General features: G+C 37.1%; 1 pseudogene; it reads right to left on the bottom strand.

Moving 5' to 3' along the window:
- Nucleotides 1-14,037: 14,037 nt before the first annotated feature.
- On the bottom strand, nt 14,038-16,080 carry LOC101048006 (histone deacetylase 2 pseudogene; annotated as a pseudogene).
- Between the last annotated feature and the right edge of the window lie 1,641 nt (nt 16,081-17,721).

Genomic DNA, 17,721 nt, shown 5'->3' with positions numbered 1-17,721 from the left:
AAGACACAGACTGGAAAATGGGATAAAAAGTCAAACCCATCAGTGTGCTGTATTCAGGAGACCCATCTCATGTACAAAGACACACATAGACTCAAAATAAAGAGTTAGAAGAAGATTCACCAAGCAAATGGAGAGCAAAATAAAGTAGGGGTTGTAATCCTACTCTCTGACAAAACAGACTTTAAATCAACAAATATCAAAAGAGACAAAGAAGGACATTACATAGTGGTAAAAGGATCAATGCAACAAGAACAACTAGCTAACCTAAATGTCTATGCACCTAATATGGAAGCACCTAGATACATAAAGCAAGTTCCTAACAACCTACAAAGAAACTTAGATGCCCACACAATAATAGTGGGAGACTTTAGCACTCTGCTGTCAATATTAAACAGGTCAACGAGACAGAAAGTTAACAAGGATATCCAGGACCTGAATGCAGATGTGGACCAAGTGGACCTAATAGACAGCTACAGAACTCTACACCCCAAATCCACAGAGTATACATTCTTCTCAACACCACATCACACTTAACTCTAAAATCGACCACATAATGGGAAGTAAATAACTCCTCAGCAAATGCAAAAGAATGGAAATCATAACAACCAGTCTCGCAGACGGTGCAATCAAAATTAGAACGCAGAATTAAGAAACTCACTCAAAACTGCACAACATGATGGACACTGAACAACCTGCTTCTCGATGACTACTGGATAAATAACGAAATGAAAGCAGAAAAAAGATAGTCTTTGAAACCATTGAGAATGAAGACACATGTACCAGAATCTCTTTAAATTTAAAGTGATGTCTAGAGGGAAATTTATAGCAATAAATGCCCACAGGAGAAACAAGGAAAGGTCTAAAATCAACACCCTACTGTCAAAATTTAAAAAACTAGAGGAGGAAGATCAAACAAATTCAAAAGCTAGCAGAAGACAAGAAATAACTAAGATCAGAGCAGAACAGAATCACATAGAGACACAAAAAAACCTTCAAAAAAATCAATAAATCCAGGAGCTGGTTTTTTGAAAAGATCAACAAAATAGATTGACTGCTAGCCAGACTAATAGAAGAGAGAGAAGAATCGAATAGATGCAATAAAATGATAAAGGGGATACCACCACTGATCCCACAAAAATACAAACTACCATCAGAGAATACTACAAACAATTCTATGTACATAAACCAGTAAATCTAGAAGAAAAGGATAAATTCCCGAACACTTACACCCTCCCAAGACTAAACCAGGAAGAAGTTGAATCCCTGAATAGACCAATAAAAAGGGCTGAAGTTGAGACAGCAATGAATAGCCTAACAACCAAAAAAGATAGAGGTCCAGACGAGTTCACAGCTGAATTCTACCAGACATACAAAGAGGAGCTGGTATCAATCCTTCTGAAATGATTCCAAACAATACAAAAAGAAGGAGTCCTCCCTATCTCATTTTATCATACCAACATTATCCTGATACCAAACCTGGCAGAGACAGAACTAAAAAGGAAAATTTTAGGCCAATATCCATGATGAACATTGATGCAAAACTCTTAAATAAAATACTGGCAAACTGAAAGCAACAGCACATCAAAAAGCTTATTCATCACGATCAAGTAGGCTTCATCCCAGGGATGCAAGCCTGGTTCAACATATGCAAATCTATAAATGTAATCCATTGCATAAACAGAACCAAAGACAAAACCCACATGATTATCTCAATAGCTGCAGAAAAGGCCTTTGACAAAATTCAGCAGCCCTTTATGCTAAAAACTCTCAATAAACTAGGTATTGATGAAACATATATCAAAATAATAAAAAAGCCATTGATGACAAACCCACAGCCAATATCATACTGAATGGGCAAAAACTGGAAGCATTCCCTTTGAAATCTGGCACTAGACAAGTATGCCCTCTCTCACCATTATTATTCAACATAATATTGAAAGTTGTGTCCAGAAAAGTCAGGTAAGAAAAAGAAATAAAGAGTTTCAATTAAAAAAAGAGGAAGTCAAATTGTCTCCATTTGCAAATAACATGATAGTGTGTTTACAAGACCCGATCATCTCAGCCCGAAATCTCCTTAAGCTGATAAGCAACTTCAGCAAAGTCTCAGGATACAACATCAGTGTGCAAAAATCACAAGCATTTCTATACACCAATAACAGACAGAGAGCCAAATCATGAGTAAACTCTCATTTACAATTCCTACAAAGAAAATAAAATACCTAAGAATAAAACTAACAAAGGATGCAAAGGATGTCTTCAAGAATAACTACAAACCACTACTCAGGAAAATAAGAGAGGACACAAACATTTGGAAAAACATTCCATGCTCATGGTTAGGAAGAATCAGTATCACGAAAATGGCCATACTGGCCAAAGTAATTTATAGATTCAGTGCTATCCTCATCAAGCTACTATCAACCTTCTTTACAGAACTGGAAAAAAAAACCTACCTTAAACTTCATATGGAACCAAAAAAGGGCCCACATAGTCAAGACAATCCTAAACAAAAAGAACAAAGCTGGAGGCATCATGCTACCTTACTTCAAACTATACTACAAGGCTACAGTAATCAAAACAGCATGGTGCTGGTACCAAAACAGAGATATAGACCAATGGAACAGAACAGAGGTGTTGGAAGCAACACCACACAGCTACAACCATCTGATCATTGACAAACCTGACAAAAACAACATGGGGAAAGGATATCCTGTTTAATAAATGGTGTTGGGAAAACTGGCTAGCCATGTGCAAAAAGCTGAAAATGAAACCCTGACACCTTACACTAAAATTAACTCCAGATGGATTAAAGACTTAAACATAATACCTAACACCATAAAAAACCCTAGAAGAAAACCTAGGCAATACCATTCAGGACATAGGCATAGGCAAGAATTTCATCACTAAAACACCAAAAGCAAGGGCAACAAAAGCCAGAATACACACATGGGATCTAATTAAACTCCAGAGCTTCTGTACAGCAAAAGAAACAATTATTAGAATGAACCAGCAACCAACAGAATGGGAAAATTTTTTTTGCAACCCACCCATCTGATAAAGGGCTAATATCTAGAATCTACAAAGAACCGAAACAAATTTGCAAGAAAAAAAAGCATCAAAAAGTGGGCAAAGGATATGAACAGACACTTTACAAAAGAAAACATTTGTGCAGCCAACGAATGTGAAAAAATGATCATCATCACTGGTCATTACAGAAATGCAAAGCAAAACCTCATTGAAAGACCATCTCATGCCAGTTAGAATGGCAATCATTACAAAATCTGGAGACAGCAGATGCTGGAAAGGATGTGGAGAAATAAGAATGCTTTTACGCTGTTGGTGGGAGTATAAATTAGTTCAACCCTTGTGGAAGACAGTGTGGCAATTCCTCAAGGATCTAGAAATAGAAATACCATTTGACTCAGCAATCCCATTACTGGATATATAAGCAAAGGATTTTAATTGGTTCTGTTATAAAGACACATGTACATGTATGTCCATTGTGGCAGTGTTTATAATAGCAAAGACTTGGACCAACCCAGATGCCCATCAGTGATAGACTGGATAAAGAAAATGTGGCCCATATACACTGTGGAATAGTATGCAGCCATAAAAAAGATGAGTTAATGTCCTTTGCAGGGACATGGATGAACCTAGAAACCATCATTCTCAGCATACTAACACAAGAACAGAAAACTAAATACCAAATATTCTCACTCATAAGTGGGTGTTGAACAATGAGAACACATGAACACAGGGAGGGGAGTATCACACACTGGGTTCTGTTTGGGGGTAGGGGAGTAGGGGAAGGATAGCAGGGGGTAGGAAGATTGGGGAGGGATAACATTGGGAGAAATACCTAATGCAGGTGACAGGGGGATGGAGTCAGCAAACCACCATGGTATGTGTATACCTATGTAGCAAACCTGCAAGATCTGCACATGCACCCCAGAACTTAAAGTATAATAATAATAATAAAATCAATCAGTTAGATAAATTTTCTCATAAAATATGTTCTGTTGCCCTAAGATGTGTATTTAAATTCATTAATACAGAAATAAGTTGATTAAAAAAATTTTTAATTGTCTTGATTGTATAGGCTCTTTTTTTAGTTCCATATGAAATTTAAAATAGTTATGGCTAATTCTGTGAAGCAAGTCAATGGTAGCTTGAAGAGGATAGCATTAAATCTATAAATTACTTCAGGCAGTATGGCCGTTTTCATGATACTGATTCTTCCTATCCATGAGCATGTAGTGTTTTTCCATTTGTTTGTGTAGTCTCTTATTTTCTTGAGCAGTGATTTGTAGTTCTTCTTGAAGAGGTCCTTCACATCCCTTGTAAGTTTTATTCCTAGGTATTTTATTGTCTTTGTATCAATTGTAAATGGGAGTTCACTCATGGTTTGGCTATTTATCTCTTTCTGGTATAAAGGAATGCTTGTGCTTTTTGCACATTAATTTTGAATACTGAGAATTTGCTGAAGTTGCTTATCAGCTTAAGGTGATTTGGGGCTGAGATAATAGCGTTTTCTAAATATGCAATCAAGTCATCTGCAAATAGAGACAATTTGACTTCCTTTCTTTTAATTTGAATATGCTTTATTTCTTTCTCTTGCCTGGTTGCCCTGGCCAGAACGTCCAATACCATGTTGAATAGGAGTGGCGAGAGAGGGCGTTCTTGTCTTTTGCATTTTCAAAGAGAATGCTTCCAGCTTTTGCCCTTTTAGCATGATATTGGCTGTGGGTTTGTGATAAATAGCTCTTGTTTTTTTTGAGATGATGTTCCATCAATACCTAGTTTATTGAGAATTTTTATCATGAAGGGGTGTTGAATATTATCAAAGGCCTTTTCTGCATCCGTTGAGATAATCATGCTGTTTTTGTCATTGGTTCTGTTTATGTGATGGATTACATTTATTGATTTGCATGTGTTGAACCAGCCTTGCATCCTAGGGATGAAGCTGACTTGATTATGGTCAATAAGCTTTTTGATACGCTGCTGGATCTGGTTTGCCAGTTTTTTATTGAGGATTTTTGCATGAATGTTAATCAGGGATATTGGCCTGAAGTTTTCTTTTGTTGTTGTGTCTCTGCTAGGTTTTGGAATCAGGATGATGTTGGCCTCATAAAATGAGTTAGGGAGGAGTTCCTCTTTTTCTTTTGTTTGGAATAGTTTCATAAGTAACGGTATCAACTCTTCTTTGTACTTCTCATAGAATTTGGCCGTGAATCCGTCTGGTCCTGGACTTTTTTGTTTTTGGTTGTTAGGCTATTAATTACTGCTTCAGTTTCAGAAATTATTTGTCAGTTCAGGGATTTGACTTCTTCCTGGTTATTCTTGGGAGAGTGTATGTGTTCAGGATTTATCCCTTTCTTCTAGATTTTCTAGTTTATTTGTGTAGAGGTGTTTGTAATATTCTCCGATTGTAGTTTGTATTTCTGTGGGATCATTGGTGGTGTCCTTTCATCATTTTTTTCTTGTGTCTATTTGATTATTCTCTCTTTTATTCTTTATTGGTCTGGCCAAAGGTCTATCGGTTTTGTTAATCTTTTCCAAAAATCAGCTCCTGGATTCATTTATTTTTTTGAAGGGTTTTTCGTGTCTGCATGTCCTTCAGTTCTGCTGTGACCTTAGTTATTTCTTGTCTTCTGCTAGCTTTTGAATTTGTTTGCTCTTGCTTCTCTAGTTCTTTTAGTTGAGATGATAAAGTGTCAATTTTTCATCTTTCCTGCTTTCTTCTGTGGGCATTTAGTGTTATAAATCTCCCTCTAAACACTACTTTAGCTGTGTCCCATAGATTCTGGTACATTGTGTCTTTGTACTCACTGCTTTCAAATAACTTACTTATTTCTGCTTTCATTTCATTGTTTATCCTGTAGTCATTCAGGAGCTGGTTGTTCAGTTTTCATGTAGTTGTGTGGTTTTGAGTGAGTTTCTTAATCCTAAGTTCTTACTGTGGTCTGAGAGACTCTTTGTTATGATTTTCTTGCCTTTGCATTTGCTGATTAGTGTTTTACTTCCAATTATGTGGTGAATTTTAGAATAAGTGCTATGTGCTGCTGAGAAGAATGCATATTTTGTTGATTTGAGGTGGAGAGTTCTATAGATTTCTATTAGGTCTGCTTGGTCCAGAGCTGTGTTCAAGTCCTGAATATCCTTGTTAATTTTCTGTCTCGTTGACCTGTTATTGACAGTGGAGTGTTAAAGTCTCCCACTACTATTGTGTGGCAGCCTAAGTCTCTTTGTGGATCTATAAGAACTTCTTTTATTAATCTGGGTACTCCTGTATTGGGTGCATATATATTTAGGACAGTTAGCTCTTCTTGTTGCATTTATTCTTTTACCATTATGTAATGCCCTTCTTTGTCTTTTTTTAAATTCTTTATCCAGTTTTCCAGTCTGTGTTTTTTAATTGGGGCATTTAGCCCATTTACATTTAAGGTTATATTGTTATGTGTGAATTTGATCCTGTTATTATGATGCTAGCTGGTTATTTTGCTTATTTGTTGATGCAGTTTCTTCATAGTGTCAATGGTCTTTACAATTTGTTTGTGCAGTGGCTGGTACTCTATTTCCTTTCCATATTTAGTGCTTCCTTCAGAAGATCTTTTAAGGCAGGATTGATGGTGACAAAAATCTATCAGTATTTGCTTGCCTTTAAAGGATTTCCTTAGCTTATGAAGCTTAGTTTGGCCAGATATGAATTTCTGGGTTGAAAATTCTTTAGGGGAGGGATAGCAGGGGATGAGGGATTGGGGAAGGATAGCATTAGGATAAATACCTATTGTAGATGAAGGGGCATGGATGCAGCAAACCACCATGGCACATGTATACCTATGTAACAAACCTGCATGTTCTGCTCATGTACCCCAGAACTTAAAGTATAATAATAATGAGAAGAAGAATGTTGAATATTGGCCCCCACTCTCTTTGACTTATAGGGTTTCTGCAGAGAGATCCACTGTTAGTCTAATGGGCTTCCCTTTGTATGTAACCCTGGCCTTTCTCTCTGGCTACCCTTAACATTTTCTCCTTCATTTCAACCTTGGTAAATCTGATGATCATGTTTCTTGGGGTTGCTATTCGTGAGGACTATCTTTGTGGTATTCTCTGTATTTCCTGAATTTGAATGTTGGCCTGTCTTGCTAGGTTGGGGAAGTTCTCCTGGATAATATACTGAAGAGTGTTTTCCATCTTGGTTCCATTCTCCTTGTCACTTTCAGGTACACTGATGAAATGCAGGTTTGGTCTTTTCACATAATCCTGTATTTCTGGGAGGCTTTGTTTGTTCCTTTTTATTCTTTTTTCTCTAATCTTATATTTATGTTTTATTTCATGAAGGTGATCTTCAGTTTCTGGTATGATTTCTTTCACTTGACAGAGTTGGCTATTGATACTTGTACACGCTTCGTGAAGTTTTTGTGCTATGTTTTTTGGCTCCATCAGGTCATTTATGATCTTCTTTAAACTGGTTATTCTAATTAGCAGTTCCTCTAACCTTTTTTTCAAGACTCTTAGCTTCCTTCCACTGGGTTAGAACCTGTTCCTTTGGCTCTGAAGAGTTTGTTATTATACCCTTCTGAAGACTACTTTTGTCAATTTGTCAAACTCATTCTCCATTCATTTTTGTTTCCTTGCTGACAAGGAGCTGTGATCCTTTGTAGAAGAACTGCCATCCTGGTTTTGGAATTTTCAGCCTTTTTGTGGTGCTTTTCCTCCTCTTTGTGGTTTGTTTACCATTGGTCTTTGATATTGGTTACCTTTGGATGGGGTTTTTGTGTGGACTCTTTTTTTTGTTGATGTTGATGGTATTTCTTTCTATTTGTTAGTTTTCCTTTTAACCTTCAGATGCCTCTGCTACAGGTCTACTGGAGTTTGCTGGAGGTCTGCTCCAGACCCTGTTTGCCTGGGTATCACTGGTGGAGGCTGCAGAACAGCAAAGATTGCTGCCTGTTCCTTCCTCTGGAAGCTTTATCCCAGAGGGGCATCTGCCAGATGCCAGCCAGAGGAGAGCTCATGTGTCTTACCAAAATACTTAGGAAGTGCTCAGGGAAACACCATTTTATCAAGAATTATGAGCACTGGAGTTATGAATCCTAAACATTCATTTGGAGTTGGAGATTGGCTTATTGAAGGAAACATTTCATAATATTCTCAGTAGCTAAAATAATAACAGTTAATTGTTATTTCAGTAATTTGTATATCTTTTTATTTTTCACTCTTCCTCTTCCTCTCCCTCTCCTTCACCCCCTTCCTGCACCACACTCCCAAATGCTCATCTGTCTCCTTAAAAGGGAATCCTTGGCATCTCTATATAAAATGAGGAGTGTCTATGATGGCACATGGATCAAGCTTTATTGTACATTGTTTCATTTATTTTTATCAAAATAGCTTTTAAAAATATCTTGTCATAAGTAAAATTTTCCACTGAAGAATCTAAATTATTACAGACTGATTTACCATCTTTCATCAAGAAAAATTGTTTTTCAGAACATAACTTTAAGGGTGTATTCAGGTACATTCATTTTTTTTTCCTGACAGAGTGCAAAGATTAATTTACCATCACATCAATAAGAAGGAGTGATTATGACAAACTCCTGAGTAGAGGATGGTCATTAAAAGTAAGCAAGAGATATTTCACAGGTCAAGTATTTTGTCTGTGAGCCTTACTCTGGCTATTAGTTTAAAAATGCTGCTCTCCAAGGCAATTTAATTCTTGCAGACAGATCTTTTCTTTTTTAAAAGGTTTTTTTTTTTTTTAAATTGTATGGGGAGGGGTCATTAGCATTAACTTTTTCAACATGATAGACTTTAAATTTGTGATTTTATGGCCTAATGAGTTGAAGTACCTTCTTAAATCTTCAGAGTCTTCTTGGGTCAACATGATATATCTATTACATAATAGAGCTAAACTACTGAATTGGTCTAAAACACTAGAGGCAATATTTCTCTAAGTGAATTTTTCTTAAAGAAAAATTTGTTTATAGAACAGTAAATGTTTACTTTTGGCTATGGAGAACTGTGATATTATGACCCTGTAAATATTAACTGGTAGTTTTTGATGGCTGCCAAAAATCTGTGCTTTTATAGAGTATTCTTGAATGCAACTTTAAACCAGATTTAATATCCTAGAAGTTGTACTGGACTAAATTTTACCAGTTTGCTTTTAGATTGACTATATAGGCAAATATAGTAACACTTTCAATATCACGTAAAGGTTAATAGAATTCCCCATGTGGCTAATGTTAGAAGCAGCTAAAGGCTTTCTTTGGCAGAAACATTCCTTCAGACATTTATCATCTGGTGTGGGGCAAGCCCTATTTGATATACAAAGTTTTGGGATACAAAGACAAATTATGGCCACTCTCAATTTTTTAAAGCACTCATGCCAAAAGAAAGATTTAATGCATATATAATTGTGATACAAACTGTGAAAGTTGTGTTAGAGATACATAGAAAATATTGTGAGAACAGACCTCAGAAAATTATTTGCTTTGATGAAAAGAGTTGTAGACCTGTTGACAGTAGAGCTATGCTTAGAGATGAGTTACCTTTCCAGGTAGAAAAAAGATAGTAGGATTCTAGGCTATGAAAACAGCATATGCTGAATAAAGTGCAAGCCCCTTAAAGGCCTGACCTTAAGGCTACTTATTTATATTCAGCTTGTGCTACTGCTATTAGTTGTTTATGTTAGCCTTCTCCTTTCCATGTTTTTTATATAACTTGTAGCTAACATCATACATTGGCCGATTTTTTTTCGCCCTCCCCATTATGAATAGTCTTTTAAGCATTTATGCATCTCTTTGATTTATTGCTTACATTACTGGGAGTTTGTTGGTATATCAAATCTGCTATCCTATTTTATCTTCTGTAGCAGACGTTTTAGTTATTTGGAGTTGGTTAATTCTTGGAATTGCTTTGAATATTATGTATATGTTATTATTATTGGATTGTTAAAATGACTCAATTAGTCTTTAGGTATGGAGTCTATGCCACTTTTTCAAATTAGTAATCGAGTTGTTTCTGGAAAGTGAGAGCCAGTGCTGCTATGTAGCTCAACTACCACGTGTATCTAGTAAAAACTTTACCAGGTCCCTAAGATGAGATTTCTCTCTGAGATTTTGGATAATTCAGATTTCTCAAAGATGAAGGCAGCACAGCCAAGTGGTAAGATTCAGACACACTTGGAGTTAAATCCTAGATCTTTCATTACTAACTGTGTAACAGTGGACAAATTATTTAACCACTTCTAGCCTTCATTCCTTATATGTAAAATGGGACAATATTTATTCACAAATATTTATTGACTACTTCCTATGTGCTAGGCATTGTTCTTCTGGTGACATCCTAAGGATTAGATTAAAGGAGAATGTGTGGCATCAAGTTGATGCTCAGTATTAGCAAGTCATAGTTCCCATCATCTTTACCATAATTCATTTTATTTCATTAGCACCTTTTTCTAAGGAAAAATTGGTCTTTCATGGTCCTTTTACAAACTCTAGGCTTCAGACAGTGGAGATGGTTACACAACCAGCCCAGTGTTTAAAAAACAAAATAATTTGAATAGTTTTAAGCATGACAGATTCCCTAGTTAGTCACATGTTCATCCTTCCATGTTACATCGCCACAGGCTCCTGAATTTCAGCCTTGGCTCTGCATCAGAATCACCTGGGGACACTAATATATAAAGATTCCCAGGGTGCATCTCCAACCAACCACATTAGAAGCTTTTGGAGTGGAAACTAGGAATTAGTATTATCGGTATTATTTAAAGCTCTTCAATGTGCAGCAAAACCTGAGAACTATTTGGGGACCTTTTCATCTATTTATGTGAATGGTATAGCCCCAGAAAACAATAAATACCAATACTGAGAGATGGTCCTATGACCATCTTGGAAAGTCTCCTTGCTTCATGTGACCCTCAGATTCTGGTCCATATTCTGTCATCATTCAGTTATGAAGCTCTCTCTTTCTTTTATTTTCTTGTTATCTATTTTTATTTATTTTATTTTTTTTAATGTACTTTAGGTTCTGGGGTACATATGTGATCATGCAGGATAGTGGCATAGGTACATATATTACTGCCTTCATCCCCCTGTCACCTATATCTGGCATTTCTCCACATTATCCCTCCCCACCCTCCGCACCCCACGCTGTCCCTCCCCTAGCCCCACCCAATAGATCCCAGTGTGTGATGCTCCCCTCCCTGTATCCATATGTTCTCATTGTGCAACACCCACCTATGAGTGAGAACATGCAACGTTTGATTTTCTGTTCCTGTGTCAGTTTGCTGAGAATGATGATTTCCAGATTGATCGATGTCCCTACAAAGGACATGAACTTACCATTTTTTATGGCTGCATAGTACTTGATGGTGTGTATTTGCCACATATTCTTTGTCCATTCTATCATTGATGGGCATTTCGGTTGGTTCCAGGTCTTTGCTATTGTAAACAGTGCCGCAATGAATGTATGTATGCAAACGTCTTTATAATAGAACGATTTATAATCCTTTGAGTATATACCCAGTAGTGGGATTGCTGGGTCAAATGGAATTTCTATTTCTAGATCCTTGAGAAATCACCACAATGTCATCCACAATGGTTGAACTAATTTACAATTCCACCAACAGTGTAAAAGTATTCCTATTTCTCTGCCTCCTCTCCAGCATGTGTTGTCTCCAGGTTTTTTTAATGATTGCCATTCTGATTGACGTGAGATGATATCTCAGTGTGGTTTTGATATGCATTTCTCTAATGACCAGTCATGATGAGCATGTCTTCATATGTTTGTTGGCCTCATATATGTCATCTTTTGAAAGTATCTATTGATGGGCTTCACCCACTTTTGAATGGGTTTTTTTTTTTTTTTTTTTCTTGTAAATCTGTTTTAGTTCTTTGTAGATTCTGGATAGTAGCCCTTTGTCACATGGGTGGCTAGCAAAATTTTTTTCCAATTTTGTTGGTTGCTGGTTCACTCTAATGCTTGTTTTTTTTTTTTGCTGTACAGAAGCTCTGAAGTTTAATTAGATCCTGTTTGTCTATTTTGGCTTTTGTTGCCATTGCTTTTAATGTTTTATTGATGAAGACCTTGCCTACGCCTATGTCCTGAATGGTTTTGCCTAGGTTTTCTTCTAGGGATTTTATGGTGTTAGGTCTTATGTTTAAGTCTTTAATCTATCTGGAGTTAATTTTAGTGTAAGGTGTCAGGAAGGGTTTCAGTTTCAGCTTTTTGCACATGGCTAGCCAGTTTTCCCAACACCATTTATTAAACAGGGAATCCTTTCCCCATTGCTTGTTTTTGTCAGGTTTGTCAAAGATCAGATGGGTTGTAGATGTGCAGCATTGCTTCTGAGGCCTTTGTTCTGTTCCATTGGTCTATGTCTCTCTTTTGGTACCAGTACCATGCTCTTTTGATTACTGTAGCCTTGTAGTATAGTTTGAAGTTAGGCAGCATGTTGCCTCCAGCTTTTTTCTTTTTGCTTAGGATTGTCTTGGATACGTGGGCTCATTTTTGGTTCCACATGAAGTTTAAAGTCGTTTTTTCCAGTTCTGTGAAGAAGATCATTGGTAACTAGATAGGGATAGTGTTGAATCTATAAATTACTTTGGGCAGTATGGCCATTTTCACGATATTGATTCTTCCTAACCATGTGTATGGAATGTTTCTCCATCTGTTTGTGTCCTCTCTTATCTCCGAGAGCAGTGGTTTGTAGTTGTCCTTGAAGAGGTCCTTCACATCCTTTGTTAGTTGTATTCCTAGATATTTTATTCTCTTTATAGCAATTTTGAATGGGAGTTCACTCTTGATTTGGCTCTCTATCTGTTATCTGTGTATAGGAATGTGTGTGATTTTTGCACATTGATTTTGCATCCTGAGACTTTGCTGAAATTGCTTATCAGCTTAAGGAGACTTTGGGCTGACACAATAGGTTCTTCTAAATATACAGTCATGTCATCTGCAAATAGAGACAATTTGACTTCCTCTTTTCCTAATTGAATACACTTTATTTCCTTTTCTTGCCTGATTGCTCCAGCTAGAACTTCCAATACTATATTAAATAGGAGGGGTGAGAGAGGGCATCCTTGTCTAGTGCCAGATTTCAAAGGGAATGCTTCCAGTTTTTGCCCATTCAGTATGATATTGGCTGTTGGTTTGTCATAAAAAGCTTTTATTATTTTGATATATGTTTTATTGTTTCCTAGTGTATTGAGGGTTTTTAACATAATAGACTGTTGAATTTTGTCAAAGGCCTTCTCTGCATCTCTTAATATAATCATGTGTTTTTTGTCTTTGGTTCTGTTTATGTGATGGATTACTTTTATAGACCTGCATATGTTGAACCAGCCTATCATCCCCAGGATCAAGCCTACTTGATCCTGATAGATAAGCTTTTGGATGTGCTGTGGCATTCAGTTTGCTAGTATTTTATTGAAGTTTTTGCATCGATGTTACTCATGGATATTGACCTGAGGTTTTCTTTTATTGAGTCTCTGCCAGGTTTTGCTATCAGGATGATGTTGGTCTCATAAAAGGAGTGAGGAAGGATTCCCTCTTTTTGTATTGTTTGGAATAGTTTCAGAAGGATTGATATCAGCTTCTCTTTGTATATCTGATAGAATTCAGCTGTAAACCCATCTGGACCTGGACGTTTTTTGGTTGCCAGGCTATTAATTGCTGTCTCAAGTTCAGCCTTTGTTATTGGTCTATTCAGGGATTCAACCTCTTCCTGGTTTAATCTTGGGTTGGTGTAATTGTCCAGGAATTTATCCATTTCTTCCAGATTTACTGGTTTATGTGCATAGAGTTGTTTGTAGTAATCTCTGATGGTAGTTTGTATTTCCGTGGAATTGTTGATGATATTCTTTTTACCTTTTTTATTGCATCTATTTGATTCTTCTCTCTCTTTTTTTTTTTTTTAATTAGTCTGGCTACCGGTCTATTTTGTTGATCTATTCACAAAAACAGCTCCTAGATTATGGATTTTTTGAAGGGTTTTTTGTGTCTCTATCTCTTTCAGTTCTGCTCTGATCTTAGTTATTTCTTTTTTTTTTCCAAGTACAATTTTTTAATAAAGATAATTACAGAAGATGGAAAAATCAGCTCAGAAAGGCCAATTACTTCTTTAATAGATCAGTTTTTTTTTGACATAATAACTCACATCAATTTTAAATACTATCACATAAAGCATGGTGGAGAAAAGAAATTTTGCTTCATAATTAGAAAAACTCACAATAAAACTTGCCAAGAAAAACAAGAAGAAAAAAGCCATTTGAAAATAAATACAGTCCATGCCAAAGTAGTATAAAATGAAGCCAGAAGTCTTCAAAAAGAAAACATTTTCCTTTCAATATTTTCTCTTTTTAATAATTTTCTGAAATTGGTGAGACTGTCAAATTCAGGGGTTGCTGAGCTGTTCTGATTTGGTTCCTTTGGTATCTGTTTTTTCACCACTGTTGTCCTTGGATTTATCTTCTTCTTTAACATCTGCTTTTTTGTCCTCTGTTTCTTTCTTATCTTCTTCAATTCTAGCCTTTTTTGCTCCTTTCTTATGATCAGCCACATTTCTTCGACCTCCTTCTCCTTCATCCTCAGAATCTGAGAATTCTTCATCACAAGCTATCCGCTTGTCTGATGCTCGAATAGAAATTCTCTTGTCTGGATCTTCTCCATCTTCATCGCCACTGTCTTCATGAACAGCATCTTCTGGAATAGCTTGCATCTGGACACCAGGTGCATGAGGTAACATGCGCAAATTTTCAAATAAATGCTGCTTTATCTTTTCCATATATTCCGGAGTGTTCTGGTTTGTCATATTTGAAGGACTAATATGCAGTTTGAAGTCTGGTCCAAAATACTCAAAGTAATCATTATATGGCAACTCATTGGAAATCTCACAATCAAGGGCAACTGCAGTCTCATATGTCCAACATCAAGCAACATTACGGATTGTGTATCCACCTCCTCCAAGCATTAGTAACGGTAAGTTAAAAGTTTTTACAACTTCTACACATTTAGCATGACCTTTGACTGTTAGATTGAAACAACCCAGTCTATCACCAGATAATGAGTCTGCACCACACTGTAATACCACAGCACTAGGTTGATACATCTCCATCACCTTTGAGATAATAGGCTTAAACATCTGCCCGTATAACTCATCATCTATACCATCTCTCATTGGAAAATTGACAGCATAGTATTTGCCTTTTCCAGCACCAATATCCCTCAAGTCTCCTGTGCCAGGAAAGTATTCCCTGTATTTATGGAATGATACCGTCATTACACGATCTGTTGTATAAAAAGCTTCTTCAACACCATCACCATGATGAATATCTATATCAATATATAAGACTCTCTGATGATACTTTAGTAATTCAAGGATGGCAAGTACAATATCATTAACATAACAGAATCCTGATGCTTCTGATTTCTTAGCATGATGTAATCCTCCAGCCCAATTAACAGCCATATCAGTCTGCTGTCGGTTTAACTTCACCGCCCCAGCAACTGAACCACCAGTTGAGAGCTGACAAAACTCAAAGAGTCCATCAAAAACTGGACAGTCTTCTCCAACATTAAATCTTTGCATCTGCTTACTATACTCAGACATGTTATCTGGTCTTATTGACCGTAGAAATTTGATATACTCATCACTGTGATATTTTGTCATTTCTTCGGCAGTAGCTTTATGGGGCCTATATATTTCCATTTTTTTGTATAAGCCATAATTTAACAGCAAGTTATGGGTCATGCGGATTCTATGAGGTTTCATGGGATGACCCTGTCCATAATAATAATTTCCAATATCACCGTCGTAGTAGTAGCAGACTTTTTTTTTGCCACCTCCTTGACTGTACGCCATGGGCTCCCCGGCCACCGCCGCCTCCGGGCTCCTCCTGCTGCTGCTGCTGCTGCCGCCGCGACTCGGCCGGGAGAGGAAAGCGCTGAGGGAAAGGTGGGGACGGTAGTCCCGCGGGGAAAGGCAGGTCGGAGGGAGGAGAGGAGGGGGCGCCGGGAAAGCTCGATACCGCCCGGCTGAGGAGCCGAAAGCTCAGAGCGAGGGGTGGCAGCGGCACCAACTAGAGTTATTTCTTTTCTTCTGCTAGCTTTTGAGGTTTTTTTGATCTTGCTCCTCTAGCTCTTTCAATTTTGATGACAGGATGTTGATTTTAGATCTTTCCTTGCTTCTCTGGTGGGCATTTATTGCTATAAATTTTTCTCTAGACACTACTTTAAATATGTCCCAGAGATTCTGGTACATTTTGTCTTCATTCTTGTTGGTTTCAGAGAACATCTTTATTTCTGCCTTAATTTCATTGTTTATCCAGTCAACATTCAAGAGCCAGTTGTTCAGTTTCCATGAAGTCCTGCAGTTCTGAGTTAGTTTCTTAATCCTGACTTCTAATTTGATTGCCTTGTGGTTTGAGAGACTTTTTGTTATGATTCCTTTCTTTTGCATTTGCTGAGGAGTTATTTACTTCCAATTATGTGGTCAGTTTTAGAGTAGGTGTGATGTGGTGCTGAGAAGAATGTATATTCTCTGGATTTGGGGTGGAGAGTTCTGTAGATGTCTATTAGGTCCACTTAGTCCAGCTCTGCATCCAAGTTCTGTATGTACTTGTTAATATTCTGTCTCTTTGACCTTTCTTAATATTGACAGTGGAATGTTAAACTCTCCCACTATTATTGTGTGGGAGTCTAAGTCTCATTTTAGATCGTTAAGAACTTGCTTTATGTATCTGGGTGCTCCTGTATTGGGTACATATATCTTGAGGATAGTTAGTCTTTTTGTTGTATTGATCCTTTTACCATTATGTAGTGCCCTTTTGTTGTTGGTTTAAAGTCCATTTTATCAAAGGCTAGGATTGCAACCTCTGGTTTATTTTGCTCTTCATTTGCTTGGTAAATCTTCTTCCATCCCTTTATTTTGAGTCTATGTGTGTCTTTGCACATGAGATGGGTCTCCTGAATATAGCACACCAATGGATCTTGCCGTTTTATCCAATTTGCCAGTCTGTGTCTTTTGATTTGGCCATATAGTCTATTTATATTTAACATTAATATTGTTATGTGTGAATTTGATCATGCCATTTTATTACTGTTTGGTTGGCACAGTTTCTTCATTGTGTCATTAGTCTTTACCCTTTGGTTCATTTTTGTGGTGGCTGGTACTGGTTGTTCATTTCCGTGTTTAGTGCTTTCTTCTGGAGCTCTTGTAAGGCACATCTGGTGGTGATGAAATCTCTCAGCAATTGCTTGTCCATAAAGGATTTTATTTCTCCTTCATTTATGAAGCTTAGTATGGCTGGATATGAAATTCTGGGTTGAAAGTTCTTTTCTTTAAGGATGTTGAATATTGGCCCCCACTCTCTTCTGGCTTTTAGGGTTTCTGCCAAGAAATCTGCTGTGCGTCTCATGGGCTTTCCTTTGTGGGTGATCCAACCTTACTCTCTGGCTGCCCTTGGCATTTATTTCTTAATTTCACCCCTGGTGAATCTGATGATTATGTGTCTTGCAGTTGCTCTTCTTGAGGAATATCTTCGTGGTGTTCTCTGTGTCTCCTGAATTTGAATGTAGGCCTGCCTTGCTAGGTTGGAGAAGTTCTCCTGCATAATATACTGAAGGTGTTTTCCAGCTTACATTCATTCTCCCAATCACCTTCAGGTACAACAAGCAAGTGTAGATTAGGTCTTTTAACATAATCCCATATTTCTTGGA

Source organism: Saimiri boliviensis, chromosome 2 (assembly GCF_048565385.1).
Source record: "Saimiri boliviensis isolate mSaiBol1 chromosome 2, mSaiBol1.pri, whole genome shotgun sequence".
In the NCBI taxonomy this organism is placed as follows: Eukaryota; Metazoa; Chordata; class Mammalia; order Primates; family Cebidae; genus Saimiri; species Saimiri boliviensis.
The sequence above is the reverse complement of the archived record's forward strand: the minus strand, read 5'-3'. Positions and strand labels throughout refer to the sequence as shown.